Below are 13,872 nucleotides of genomic sequence, written 5' to 3'. Positions count from 1 at the left end.
TACAAGCTGTTTGTTCCACTAGCAGCAACGCTGCTGGTGTGCTGTAGAATCCCAAGCTTCTCCAATTTTGTTAGAGGAATGCATTTTTATTTTATTTTATTTTATTTTATTTTATTTTATTTTATTTTATTTTGCCTCTTATCTGTATGCTGGGCAGACCCCTCACAGCTCCCTACAGCTCCTTCCTCTAATTTACCTTCCATGAATACAGCTGGCAGACTCACCTCCACCTGGTCACCTCCTGGGCCCTGCCGTGGCTGAGTCTTCCAAGTCCACAGTCTCACTCTAAGCATTGATCTGGCTTTGTTTGCTTACTTTCGGTGAGTATCTACAGTTTCTACTCGGTCAGAACATTCATTTCGAGCTACCCTCATTTACTTCCATCCACGCCCTTCTTATCTCTCTCCCGGCCCAAGGCCCCAGCAACCTCACACCACCTCACTCTCTCAAGTCATACTCTCCAAAGGAGTGAAAACTGAGGTCTCTTTTAAGCCAGAGCTTCTAGGATGCCTGCAGGCTCAGGAACTCTGGAATCTTGGGTGGTTTTCATGCTCACATCGCTATGTTCATCACCCTCAGCCCGACGCTCTGAGAAAGAATGGCCCTGTATTCTGCATCCACATATGTTCAGGCGCTGTGCACACACTCTCCCCAAAGTCTCCCCAACCCTGTCCTGTTGTTTGTGTGACACCCCTATGTCTTTTCTCTCGCAATTCTACTCCTGGCGTGCCATATGGCAATTTTTTTTTCATTAAAAGAGACTGCAATTATTTTTTTTTACTCTCTAGAAATGTTTACAATATCTCTTCTAAAAAGCAGGAATAGGGGATTGCGATATTACATGTGATCTCCCAGGACATAGTTAAACTTGCAAAACTAAGGCATCTCTCTTTGAGCGAGTCATAAACATTGGCAGCAAGCAGAGTTGCCAGAGTCATGTTATCAATAATAATGCTGCTTTTATCTCTGTCCAACTCCTGCGTCTTATTTCTTAATGACTCTGAATCCAGAGAATGAAAAAGGTGGGATTTATTATCCTCCTCGAACCTCTACAAGGAAAACAAATGTTAAATGGATAATATATATTACAAATTAACTACGAATTGGGGTAAGTGCCATGGAGTATAATAAAGTGTGAAAGAAAACGCTCAGTCTTCCTCCTGCGCGTCTCCCCTTTATTCTCACACTACCACACTCACACCAGGCAACTCCGCCACACCAGCTGCACCACCTACAACTGAACTCGATTCCGACACTCTCTTACCTGGAGATAGAGTCAAATCCCACAGGTGAAGGGCTCAGTCCCACAAGATTCCCACTCTCCCGCTTCAGACACCAACAGAAAGTCCAGGTTGTCACCTGTGCCTCTGATAAATCAGCTGTAAATCAAAGGTTCCCAAGACAAACTCCTCCTCAGATTTGATTAATTTGCTCACAGAACTCAGGAAGACTGCTTACTTCTGCTTACCAGTTTACTATAAAAGGATACAACGAAGGATACAGATGAACATCCAGATGGAAGGATGCATAGCACAAGGTATGTGGGAAGGGGTGGATGTGCCACTCCCCCGGCACCTCTCTGCATTCATCAAACCCCATATATTTTAGGGCTTTTTATGGAGGCTTCATCACATAGGCATGATCAGTCATTCACTCCATTCCCAGCCCCTCTCCCCTCTCTGGAGAATGGGGGAGGGGCGGGGGAGAGGGAGGATGTGGCTGAAAATTCCAAGTTTCTAATTATGGCCTGGTCTTTCTGGTGACCAGCCCCCATCCAGGAGCCCTCCTAAGAGGGGCGAGGAGGCATCCGAAAAATGCAGAGCAAAGGACTTGCAGAAATGACCAACTTAGCTGGTTAAAGTCCATTCCTGACTGTCCTCTCCCCGATCCAGGACTCTCCGGCTAAGATGTTTTCCCATAGCTACTTCTCCCACCTCAAGGACTCTCCAGCTCACATCTGTTGATTCATGGCTTGCCAACCAACTAATGTCCTTCCTTAACTCTCTAGCTGTGTAGGAATAACAAGGCTGTATAAAACTGCCTGTTATGTTACAATTGGGGCTCAGCCTTTGAATAGGAAACCGCTGAGCAGTTACCAGCATTAAGTGCTGCTTCCTTCTTATAATCTCAGTGTCCTGTCTCTGTTTGAGAATCCTGTAGCAGTGCCAATAACGCTAAGGTCGCAAGACAAATGACCCGTAGGACCAGTGGTCTGGAAATTCCTTCCCCCTTGCATTCCCCACCTGAAGCTCTCCCTCCCCATCCTGAGTCATGAGGCACACATGAAACCTCAAAGGAATCACACACCCCTTGCATGGACACTGCAGAGGTATATAAACTATAATAAATCTAACCAAAGTGAGCTTGTGCATAGTAGTGTTAACCCCACACTCTCTGCCAGCAATAAATTCTCCTTCCTCTAAAAAAGTTGTCTGAGAGTCCAATTTCCTCCGTCGAGTGTCGCTTGCTGCAACACACTCAGAGTTGTTAGGACAAAACAAACTATCATCTACAGCCATACTACTTTGAACATGTTTGATCTCCTCTGATCTTGGAAGCTAAGCAGGGTTGGGCCTGGTTAGTACTTGGATGGGAGATCACCGAGGAAGACCAGGTGCCATAGGCATATATATATATATATATATATATATATATATATATATAGTGATATATATATAGATATATATATAGATATAAATCAATAGCAAACTCCTATCACCCAAGAAATTACAAGGGTGGGTGAGTGGGTGGGTAAGTAAGTAAGTAAATAAATAAATAAATAGCAACTCCTATCACCCAAGAAATTACAAGGGTAATTTCTGTGATTATCCCTCACTAGACAATATTTTAGAGGTTTGAGTTTTCTGATGGGATTTTTGGGGGTTATTTGTTTTGTGGCCATTATAAGAATTTAAGCCCAAAGTTGTATTTATGTAACAATTCTTTAAATAAATTTTTTTAAAAAGACAAAACAAATTCTTAACTCTAATATATTCTTCTACCTATATTGCTCTGATGTCAGGTATCAGAAATGCCACGTTTTAAGCAAATGGGAATCTGCCCTGGACCCTATACTTCAGGGCATACACGCAGGTGTATGCAAGCACTGAAGATGTAGTCTGGCTCAGTGCAAACTGCAACCTAAACATCATTCATGACTAACACCATCCAAGCTGCAGAAATTATTCTGTATATCTCCTGCCCTAAGCCCTTGAAACCAAAGACAATTGTGTCCAGATGCCCTGAAAAGCTTTGTAACGCTCTGCGGCCAGTATCGGAAATAGACACTGCTTTGGAAAAGACAAAAAAACTAATTTATCCCTCTCAGAGAGGGATAAATGTAATCAATTCTGCTATGGTCTGATTGTTTGTATCCCCTCAAAATTCACACGTTGAAATCCTAACCTCCAAGGTGATGGTGTTGGGAGGTAGGGCCTTTGGCAAGTGATTGGCAGGAGCTCTGCCCCGTGATGGGATTAGTGCCCTTATAAATGAGGTCCTAAAAAGCTCTCTCATCCCTTCAGCCAAGTGAGGACATTGGACATGTGCAGTTCGCAACCAACAAGAGGGTCTTTAGGAGAACCCAACCATCCTGGCATCCTGATCTTGGACTTCCAGCCTCCAGAACTATGAACATTAAATTTCAATTGTTCATAAACCACTCAGTCTATAGTATTTCAATATAGTAGCCTGACCAGACTAAGACAGATCCTTTTAAACCATTGTTTCCCAGTAGTGCCAAGCATCCATTTTTCTTAATTGACTTTATATTCCAATTTACAGTTCTGGAGATTCTCACAAATTTCATAATGTTCGCAGCAGTTTCAGTTTCACATGGCAGTAAAGGGACATTTTGCAATTTTTAACCATTTATACTACTCTTAAAGTTCTATACATTGGTTTAGACATAACAGGTATAGCTTGATACTGATTCTTTACATTGGCAATTAGATGGACATTTAATGCTGGAATTGCAAATAACTTTATTTTTGTAAAATATGTAATATGACTTAAATTTTTAAAAATTAAATTAAAATATATCAACTTTTATTTCTATTTTAAAAGTTTTCACTCATTATCATTTATATCTTACTTTTAACACATAATTTTGAATATTTAAAAAGAAAAGTAATTTTTGAAAGTATGTATATTAACAATATTTTATTTTTAAGTTTATTTTCATTTACATTTTACATAAAACTGTGTCCAAATTGTGTACACTTTGAGTTCTATTGTCTAATGCTTTAGATAATTGAAATCATGATAGAAATAAAATATATGAAAGCAGAACTCAAAAAGAAAATTAGTTCTTCAAAGAGGCATATTGCTTAAATATGTTTAAATCAGAAGCGAAGAAAATGAGCAAATTTCTGTCAAGCATGACTCACAAAATTCCTGACCAATTCATGATATATTCTTTATTTAATGAAGATCTCATTGCTATTTTAAAAACGAAAATTAGCAAATTATTTTCATCAATTCACGATGTGGAAAGGTCAGATGAAATTCCTACAGCCTCATATTCTTGACCAAATGAAGATACAATTGTGCATCACAAAACATAATTTGCACACAGAAAATGCATAAATGCAATTACCAGAACAGAAAAAAAGGATGAATAAAGAGTAATTAATAATATTCAATAAAGATAAGTAACTGCCAGTTGACATTCTTACTGTGATGTTCTTAAAAGGGTGACACTATGTAGCCAAAGTTTGCCAAGTATAGTGATGCTTTTTGTTTCACTAAAAGCACAGTATTTATAGAAATAATGGAAAATGTCTAGGTTTAATATAAATGGTTTCAAATTTTGATGCTAAAACGAACAAAAATAAAGTACAGATAAACGTAATGAAGCAAATGATCACTCTCAAGAATAGAAAATTTAAAATGAGGCCATTAATTTAATGAGTAATAAAGTGAGGGAAGAAAACACACATAAATTAATCAAAGCATTATTTATAATGGTCGGGAGTCAAACAACCTAAATATGCAACCTCAACATAATAGCTAAATACTGAACAGCCACTCAAAGGCAAAACATACAGCAATTAAAATTGTTTATGCATTTACTTGTGTAAATAAAATCACAGGTGGTAAGCCCTATTTATGAGTTTTAGTTGAAATTTCTTTGACCCCTCTAATTTTATACCCTGATGAAGTGTGAAGCTCCTTTTCAAGCTCCTTCCTGAGGGTGGGAGGTGGCTGAAGAGGGTGGATCTGCATTTGTGTCCCCTTATCCAAAATGCTCTGTCTTTCTGGTGTTTTGCCTTTGACCTACTGTATCAGTTAGCGTTCAATCAGAGAAGCAGTTTTCAAAGATGAGCATTTACACCGATTATATATTTGTTATAAAGATTTGTCCTTACACGATTGTGGGAATTTATTAAGTACTCTGTCTTTGCATCTGATGTCAGAGAGGCAGGAAGGGAAGATGATGTAAGGTGGGGAGCGAAGGACATGCTGAGGCCCGCGAGGACAAACTAAAGAACCACGTCAGTTCTAGTGGCCTCTGGGTCTCTGACCTTGATGACTGTTACGGGCTAAATTATGTTTCCAACAAATTCTTATATTGAAGTCCTGACTCCCACATGATGGCTAATTTTATGTATCAACTTGACTGGGTCACACAGGGTGTCCAGATTAAACACTACTTCTGGTGCGGGTGAGGGTGTTTCTGGATGAGATTATCATTTGAATGGGTAGGTTCAGTAAAGCAGCCAGCCCTCCCCAGTGTGGCTGGGCCTCATCCAACCCGATGAGGACCAAACACAACAAAAAGCAGCAAAAGGGAGATTCATCCCCCTCTTGTCTGCCTGCTTGAGCTGCAACATCAGTCTTCTCCTGACCTTGGCCTTAAGATATACACCATCAGCTCCCCTAGTTCTCAGGCTTTCGAACATAGAATGTAATTGCACTATTGGCTTTCCTGGTTCTCCAGAGTGCAGACAGCAGACCCTGGGACTTCTCAGCCTCCTTAACTGCATAAGCCAATTCTTCATACTATTATAAGGAATTGTACATATTACCCATAGCGTGCATATACACAATATATACATTTTATGTTATATATAACATATATACTATATGGCATAATATAAAATACATAACAAATAGGATATCTATAAAACATATATACTCTATTGGTTGTTTTTCTAGAGAACCCCAACTAATATACCCCTGTACCTCAGAATTTGACTGTATTTGGACATAGTGTCTTTAAAGAGATAATTAAGTTAAAATCAGGTCATCAAGACGTGCTCTACTCCAGTGTGGCTGGTACCTTTATAAGAAGAGGAATCCAGAACACAAGCAGACACACAGAGAGACGCCCCTGTGAAGACACAGGGAGAAGCTACCACCTACAGGCCAAGGAGAAAGAGGCCTCAGAAGAAACTAATCCTGCCAATGCCTTGCTTGATCTCAGACTTCTAACCTTCAGAACTGTGAGAAAATTAATTTTCGTTGTTTAATCCGCCCAGTATTTTGTTATGGCAGCAAACTAATATAATGACACTAGTGTCCTCCAGACGCCAGAGTCTTTCTTTGTAAAGCTTAAGATATCCAGAGTCGGAGATGCTGAAGGATTCAAGGAAGGTAGAGTTGCAGGTCCAGCTGTTGCTTCACACCAGTGGGGTGAATCAGCAGATCAGCAAGAATGTGTGTGGGCTGCTACCCTTGCACCTTCCAAATCTCGCGCAAAAATCTCATAACCCAGGAAAGGGAATTCTGAGGAACGCAGTTCAGCTAGGACAAGTTGGTATATTACAAAGCAAACGTAATCCCCCCACACAAAACTTAGCTCATTCTACCATTTCCACCACAACAGCGGTCCTCAGCAGGGGCTGATTTGGCGCCCCCACATTTGGCAATGTCTAGAGATTCATTTAGCTGTCACCGCTTGGGTGGAGGGCCCGCCATCCGCATCTAGCAGGTAGAGGTCAGGGATGCTAATAAACTCTCTTCAATGCATGGGCCCCCATGACAAAGAATTATCCAGCACATCAGTAGTGCCAAGGTTAAGAAACCCTGCATTACCACAAACTGCTTCACACCAAGAATTCAAAATTTTAGCAGATGTAATGAAAGCTGAGCTGAGGGAAGGGATGTGGGCAGTCACATTCCACGGTGCCCAGCGTCCCTTCTGCCTCTTCTCTATCCTTCCCTTTGCTCTTCGCTCCCACCTCTCCCACATGTTGCAAATTCTTCTCTAGTTTACAGAGTAGCTTCCTCGTTCTGGGAAATTTTGACATCTTCCAATATTCTGAAACTCAAGATTCAGTATTCTGAAACTCAGGATCTAATCTTACACCCCAAGGGGTTATCAAAATATTTTTCTTAAGCCATATGACTTTTCCCCCAAAGGGAAATTTGGGTGTTAAGAGGTACAATAAAAAAATTTTCTCTACCTTGATATATACATATGAGCATATACCAAGAAACATCGAGACCAAAAAAAAAAAAAAATCTGGAAGTTATGTAATAGAAAATGTTATTAGGGCTTAATTCTGAATATTGTAATTTGAGTTGTTTTCCTCCTTTGCTGATTTATACTTTCATTTTTTCCCCCCAATGAAAAGCATTTTTAGTAAAGGAAAAAAACATACCTATGGAGGTGATATATAACAGCATGAAAAATCCTTACAAAATAATGTCAAGTGAATAAAGTCAAATTTAGTTGTATACGCAATTAGTTAGGTCCTCATTTAATTCAGTGCTCGGTTCTTGGAAATTACAACTTTAAGCGAAACCAATGTATGACGAAACCAACTTTACCATAAGCTCATTGATATATACAAAACTTAAGTTCCTACCACATATTTACGGTCACAAAAACATAAACCAAACTTCTAAATAAGGAGCCAAAACACTCCTGATATTAAACACTGAAATGAATCCGAACATACATACGTTTAGGAAAAATTAATAAAACCAAGATAATTATTTTCCAATTCACTGATTCCCGTTCGGGGCCTCAGGTGGCCAGAGACTCTTTCCTCTCACAACTCAGGGCACAAAGCGAGAACCAACCCTGGACAGGACGCACGTCCATCACCGGGCCACACACTCTCGTCCACACTCAGACCCAGACAGTGTAGACATGCCAGTTCACCTCACGCGCATGTGGGAGGAAAGCCACGCAGGCATGGGGAGAAGGTGTCCTCCACCAGGAATTGATTTCTTTTTCTTATCAGTGTGACAACAAAACTACATTGAGCAAAACATTATTCAAAGACCTGCTGTACTGTATGACTCTATTTTTTTAAGTATATTACCAACAAACAAACAAACAAACAAACAAACAAAAACCCAAGGGGCACAGGGAGCAGGAACAAGAAGAAATAAATAAAAAGAAATATATTGATACAGTGTTTGTTCAGAACATCAAGCAAGAAATGACCCAGCAGAGCGCTGGGCCATCCCATGGATTTGTCTCTTGCATCAACACTGTTTGCCCAGAACAGACCCAGAGTCGCCCCTTCTCCCAGCCCCCTATCACCCTCCAACCCCTTTCCTGTCGCAACCTTCCCAACCATCTTCTCAGCCACACTCGGCCTCCCAACCTCCAGGACCAGCCAACACCAGTTTTGGAGCTTAGCTCCCTATTGCCCAGCAAGTACGAGCTCCCAGATTCGTCAGGTAGAGGCCGCTATCAAATGCCTGGTCCACCTGCATGTCCGGGCCACCCACACCTACCTTTCTCTGGGCTTCTGTTTCCACCGTAGATGTGGCTGCGGAGGGCGTGGGCCATTTCTTCCATGAGATGGCAGGGGAGAAGCGGGAAGGTGGCCAGGGTCTCTTGAAGATGCAAAACTGGCATGACGGCTGTGCAGAGCCATCCCAAGAGGAGCAGAGAAAAACCCAGGATGCCATGGAAGCTGCCATGACCCTGGAGAAGAACGAAGAACCTGAACCAGGCTCTTTTGGATCCGCATGCCCTGGATCCTGTCCGCTCAGTCACCCATCTGGGTATCTTCTGGGAGAACCACTTCCTAATTGAGGTGAAAGTCATCAGGAAGATGAGCAACACCTGACTACCCTCAGCAGGCTGGCCAGGCCCCCAGGCTGGGGGCTGGGCGACCATCTATCACTTCAAAGGGCTCACACTCAAGCATGACTAAGAGCCTTTGGAGCCCAGATGCTTTAGAGGGGCCCCTCTGCATCCCCCTGGTTCTGCCTGAGGCTTTCCCTAAAGCCACTAGGCAGCCTTTTAATGACCCTGAAGCTCTCTCCCATGCTTCAGACCAAATGGAAACAATGAAGCTTTCTGCAGGAGAAAAAAAAAAAAAGGTGATTTTGGTTTTCCCTGATACTGCTTTTTCTAACTTTAAAAAATTAACACAATAGATTAGCCCCTGCCCTACAGTATGGCCAGAACCTTCTAATATGATGGATGTCACTCTTATTATTAGGTTACATTATATGGCGAAGATGAAGGGATTTTCACAGGTATAAGATCCCTGATAAATTGGCTTTAAGTTAATAAAGAGATTATCCTGACAGGGCCTGGCCTAATCGAATGAGCCCTTTAAAAGAAGGTTTACAGTCCAGACATTTGAAGCAACAAATGGCCTTGAAGAAGCAATCAGTTTGCCACCATGAGTTTTATAGCTTCAAGGAACTGAACTCTGCCAATATGCTTGTAAATTTGGAAGAGGACCCTATGTCACAGATACCTCAATTGCAGCCTTGTGAGATCCTCAGCAGAGAACTCAGCCAAGCCACACCAGAACTCCTGCACCATGGAAACCATAAGACAATAACTGTGTGTTTTAAGCTGCTAAATTTGTTGTAATTTGTTAAGCATACACAGAAAACAAACACAATGTACCAGGTTTCCAACGGGAAAAAAATGCGTTTTAATAAATGAATGTTAGACCAGAAATCACGAGATATGCATCTATATCACCACCATTAACTAGTTATACAGTCGCAAACAGGTCACTTCTTAAGGCATGAAGTTTTTGAAATATATATAATAAGAGATAAAGTCTTAAATTCTATGATTCTAAATCTTGGCACAATAAAGTGACTCACTGTTCTTTTTCCCCCCTTGCTTAATGCAGTCTTGTAGAGCTAAGAAGAAGTAGCCCATTAGTTAGGTTGTCAAAATTTTTTCATAATAAAGAGAACGTCTTTAGAGCAGTATTTATTCTGCAAAACATGGCACTTGCCTGACTACAACCCAATTATCATTTTGGAATAAAATATGTAGCAAAATGCTTAAGATCGAATACTTACAAACTAAAATAAGACACAGGAATACTTTATGAAAAGGGAGAAAGTCCAGTGAAAGATTAAACTGAATGTACGGTTCTTAGAATTAAGAATTGGATTTTAAAAAGGAAGATTATAAGAAAACCAGGATAAGCAGTTCAGCTAGAGGAAAGATATAGGAATGTGCAGGATAGTGCAAGCAGTTTTAATTGCATCTAAAGCACAAAGTATGTGCTATGGACTGAACGGTGTTACACACGTTGAAGCCCTAATGCCCAATGTGATGGTATTTGGAGGTGGAGCCTTTGGGAGATGATTAGGTTTAGATGAGTTCATGAGGGTGAGACCCTCATGGTGGGATTAGCATCCTTATGAGAAGAGACACTGGAACCAGAGAATATGCTCAGTCCTTCTCATTGACATGTGAGGACACAGCAAAAAAAAAAGCAACCATCTGCAAGTGACATTCCACCAGATCTCAATTACGCTGGAAACTGATCTTGAACTTCCAGCCTTCAGAACGGTTAGAAATAAATTTCTGTTCTGTAAGCTACCCAATCTATGGTATTTTGTTATGTCAGGCTGAGCTGTCTATTACATATGTATTAGGGAGGAAAGAAAAATGTGATTGGAGATGCAGAGAAGAAGAAAGAGAAGAGATGCTTGGTGGTCAAGCAAGGTAATTGAATTCAGTGCCCAAGCTTTTAAAAAAGCCCTTATTAATTCTTGAGAAGAGAGTTTGTGGAAACTGAGTCTGATGACATGATCCCATCAACAGGTTTATGTGACATGAAGTTACGAGGGCTATAACTAGGATGATGGCCATAGAAGTAAAACTTTCAAGAAACATTAGATGACAAGAATTGCCAGGACTTCGAGACGAACTTAATTGTTGTTAAATAATGAACTCATTTCTTAAGCCTGACGAGTGAGAAATTCTGAGGAAGGAAATAGTGGAGCTCTGGCTAGTTAAAAGGGAGGCGTTGACGTAGGAACCTTACCCTCATTATTGGAGGAACCTGTCATGCATGCTCCCCGCTAACCTCCCAAGGCTTTCTGGAGAATCCAAAAAAAAGCAAAAACAAAAAAACCTGAAAATGTTTATTGATAGTAAGACTGCTCAAGAACAAAATACCCAGGGTGAGCTCTTTCTTAGTCACCAACTGATCAGTGCCCAGAGATTGTTAAAAATGCTATTTCCAAACAGTCTCTACTTTTTTTCTCCCCTCTCTTTTCTTAGAAATCCCATTTGGCCTTTATTCCTTGACTTAGCACAAAAATCACTCCCTCCTGTGTATACATGCACTCCCCTTGCATGTGTATCTCTATAAAAGATGTAAATGCCTCTAAGCTGTTTTGCGATACAAAGATGGACTTCCTCTCCCACTTTTGTGCTTGTCTCTGAAGTAAGGTGCCAGATTGACATACTCGCTCCCACACTCTGAGTTATGCAGCTGGGGGAAGTCGCTTAACATTTCTAGGCCTAGGTTTCTGTCCACAAAATGGGGATAACTAAAGTACCTCCTTCATGCTATTATTCTATGACTCTTAAATGGAAAGTGCTACCACAGTGCTAGGCACATTATGAGCACATGGTAAACCCTAGTTAATCACGAGTAGGAACCAATTCAGTGAACCTAGGAGGCTTCCAGAATGTCAGCAGAAGCGGAATAAACATGGGGAGGGGGGAACTAAAATAAGTCATCAAAAACAAAGAGGAACATCTTTTTGCAACTTCTCATGAGTCTCAAACTATTTCAAAATAAAAAGTTACTTTTTAAAAAATGAACAAGGACAACCTGATAAAAAGTTCTTCACATGACCTTCACCCCTACTCCAGTTATCTTTCACGTAAGAGTTAGATATCAAACTGCCGGACCACACTTGGCCACTTAGGCGTTTATGTATGGTATTTTTGAGATTCGCTCATGATGTGCACATGTCAGTCATTCTTTCCTTTTAATTGCTGAGTAGTATTCCATTGTATTAATATCCCGCAGGGGTTTTTTTAATCCCATTCAACAGAAGGTGGGCATTTTAAGTTGTTCCAAGATCTTTTCTATTGTAAATTTAGCTGCTATGAACAAGACATTTTGTGGGCATATGATTTCATCTCTCTTGAATAAATACATAAGATTGAAAATGCTGAGTTATAGGGGCAGGTATATGTATAGGAACTATTGTCAAACAAGTTTACTCAGCAGTCGAAACCTTTTTCAGCCCTACCAGTGTGTCTGAGGGTTCCAGTTGCTCCACATCCTCAATGTTTGATATTGTAAGGCTTTTTAAAGTTTATTCATTTTAATGAAACTAAATGATATTTCATCATGATTTTCTCCTACATTTCGTTGATGACTAAAAACGTTGAATGCTTTTCATATGCTGATTTTCTACTTAGATATTTTCTTTGTGAAGGTCTGTTCAAATCTTTCCCATTTTTTATTGTTTCTTTTGTATTTTTATTATTAAGTTGTTTATATATTTATGTTACATCATGTTTATATTATTCATATTATTCAATTCACATTTTATGTCTCTGTTTATAGTCTACACAGTTTTAAATAATATATTCATTATACACTTATTACTGAGTTCCTCATATATTTTGAATGCAAGTTCTCTTTAAAATGTATATACTGCAAATATTTTCTTCTATTTTCTCTGTGGCTCATTTGTTTGTTTCCTCAGCAGTTTTAATATGTAGAAAGAAAGAAATAGACATAGAAATTGGTATGGTGTGTGGCTGTGTATATGTGTACTGCGGGTGTGTGTATGCATTCACATGTATACACATACAGATACACATACATTTACATATACACATATATACCCTATACTCATGTACACGCACACTTCCTAGCTCTCTCTGCTAAGAAATTTTAGAAGCATTAACACCCCAGCAGAATGACTACTACTAGAATGTAAATATCATGCTTCACTGAAAGAAAGCAGAATTCTGTGGAAAAACAGTTGATTCCAGGACTGGGTCAGGCAAGTAGAGAAATGTAAATGGTACAAAAATGTAAATATGTGCTCAAAGAATGATGGCAATATGTCAAAAGATACAGAAATTACTTTGAAAGGCACCCACTTGCCAAGTCTGAGATAATTTGAACAACAAAACAATAATAATATTAAGGATTATAAACTATTGAATAAAGAATGCATGAATCTACACTGATGTAAATTAATTAAATGAATAAATAAGAAGAGAAAGCTCTGCCTACACTAGAGAGCTAATAATAAATGTAAAAAGAATGATAGGTTTAGAAAATCAAGAATTGATTCAGGCAAAAATCATGAATATACATGGTAAAACTAGTGGGTGAATGTTTGAAGAATAATGAGATATTTACACAGTCTCAAAGTATCAAGATACTCATTAATGACAAATGGTAAATAGTGGAAACACCTCCTTCACCAATTGATCAAAATTATCATTGCCAGGATCTGGACAAACCAACAGAATTTGGCTCCTGACATGATGCACTGAGACAAATTCATCATCACTTCTGTGGTGTTCCTACCAAAAATGCATAAGCTAAATCTAATCACAGCACAAACTGAAATTAAGTCACCTTCTACAAAATAACTTGTTTTCGCACTTAAAAAATGCCAATGTTATGAGGCTCAAGAAAACGCACATGCGCACAC

The 13,872-nt window shown here is 39.7% G+C and overlaps 2 pseudogenes; both read left to right on the top strand.

Annotated features, from left to right (window-relative positions):
• The first annotated feature begins 2,507 nt into the window (after window positions 1-2,507).
• Window positions 2,508-2,626, top strand: LOC118600857 (annotated as a pseudogene).
• A 3,470-nt stretch (window positions 2,627-6,096) lies between these two features.
• Window positions 6,097-9,201, top strand: LOC118615049 (annotated as a pseudogene).
• Window positions 9,202-13,872: the final 4,671 nt, after the last annotated feature.

This window comes from Rousettus aegyptiacus, unplaced genomic scaffold (assembly GCF_014176215.1).
Source record: "Rousettus aegyptiacus isolate mRouAeg1 unplaced genomic scaffold, mRouAeg1.p scaffold_m13_p_3, whole genome shotgun sequence".
Lineage (NCBI taxonomy): Eukaryota > Metazoa > Chordata > Mammalia > Chiroptera > Pteropodidae > Rousettus > Rousettus aegyptiacus.
Note: the sequence above shows the minus strand (reverse complement) of the source record. Positions and strands in the feature narration are given on the sequence as shown.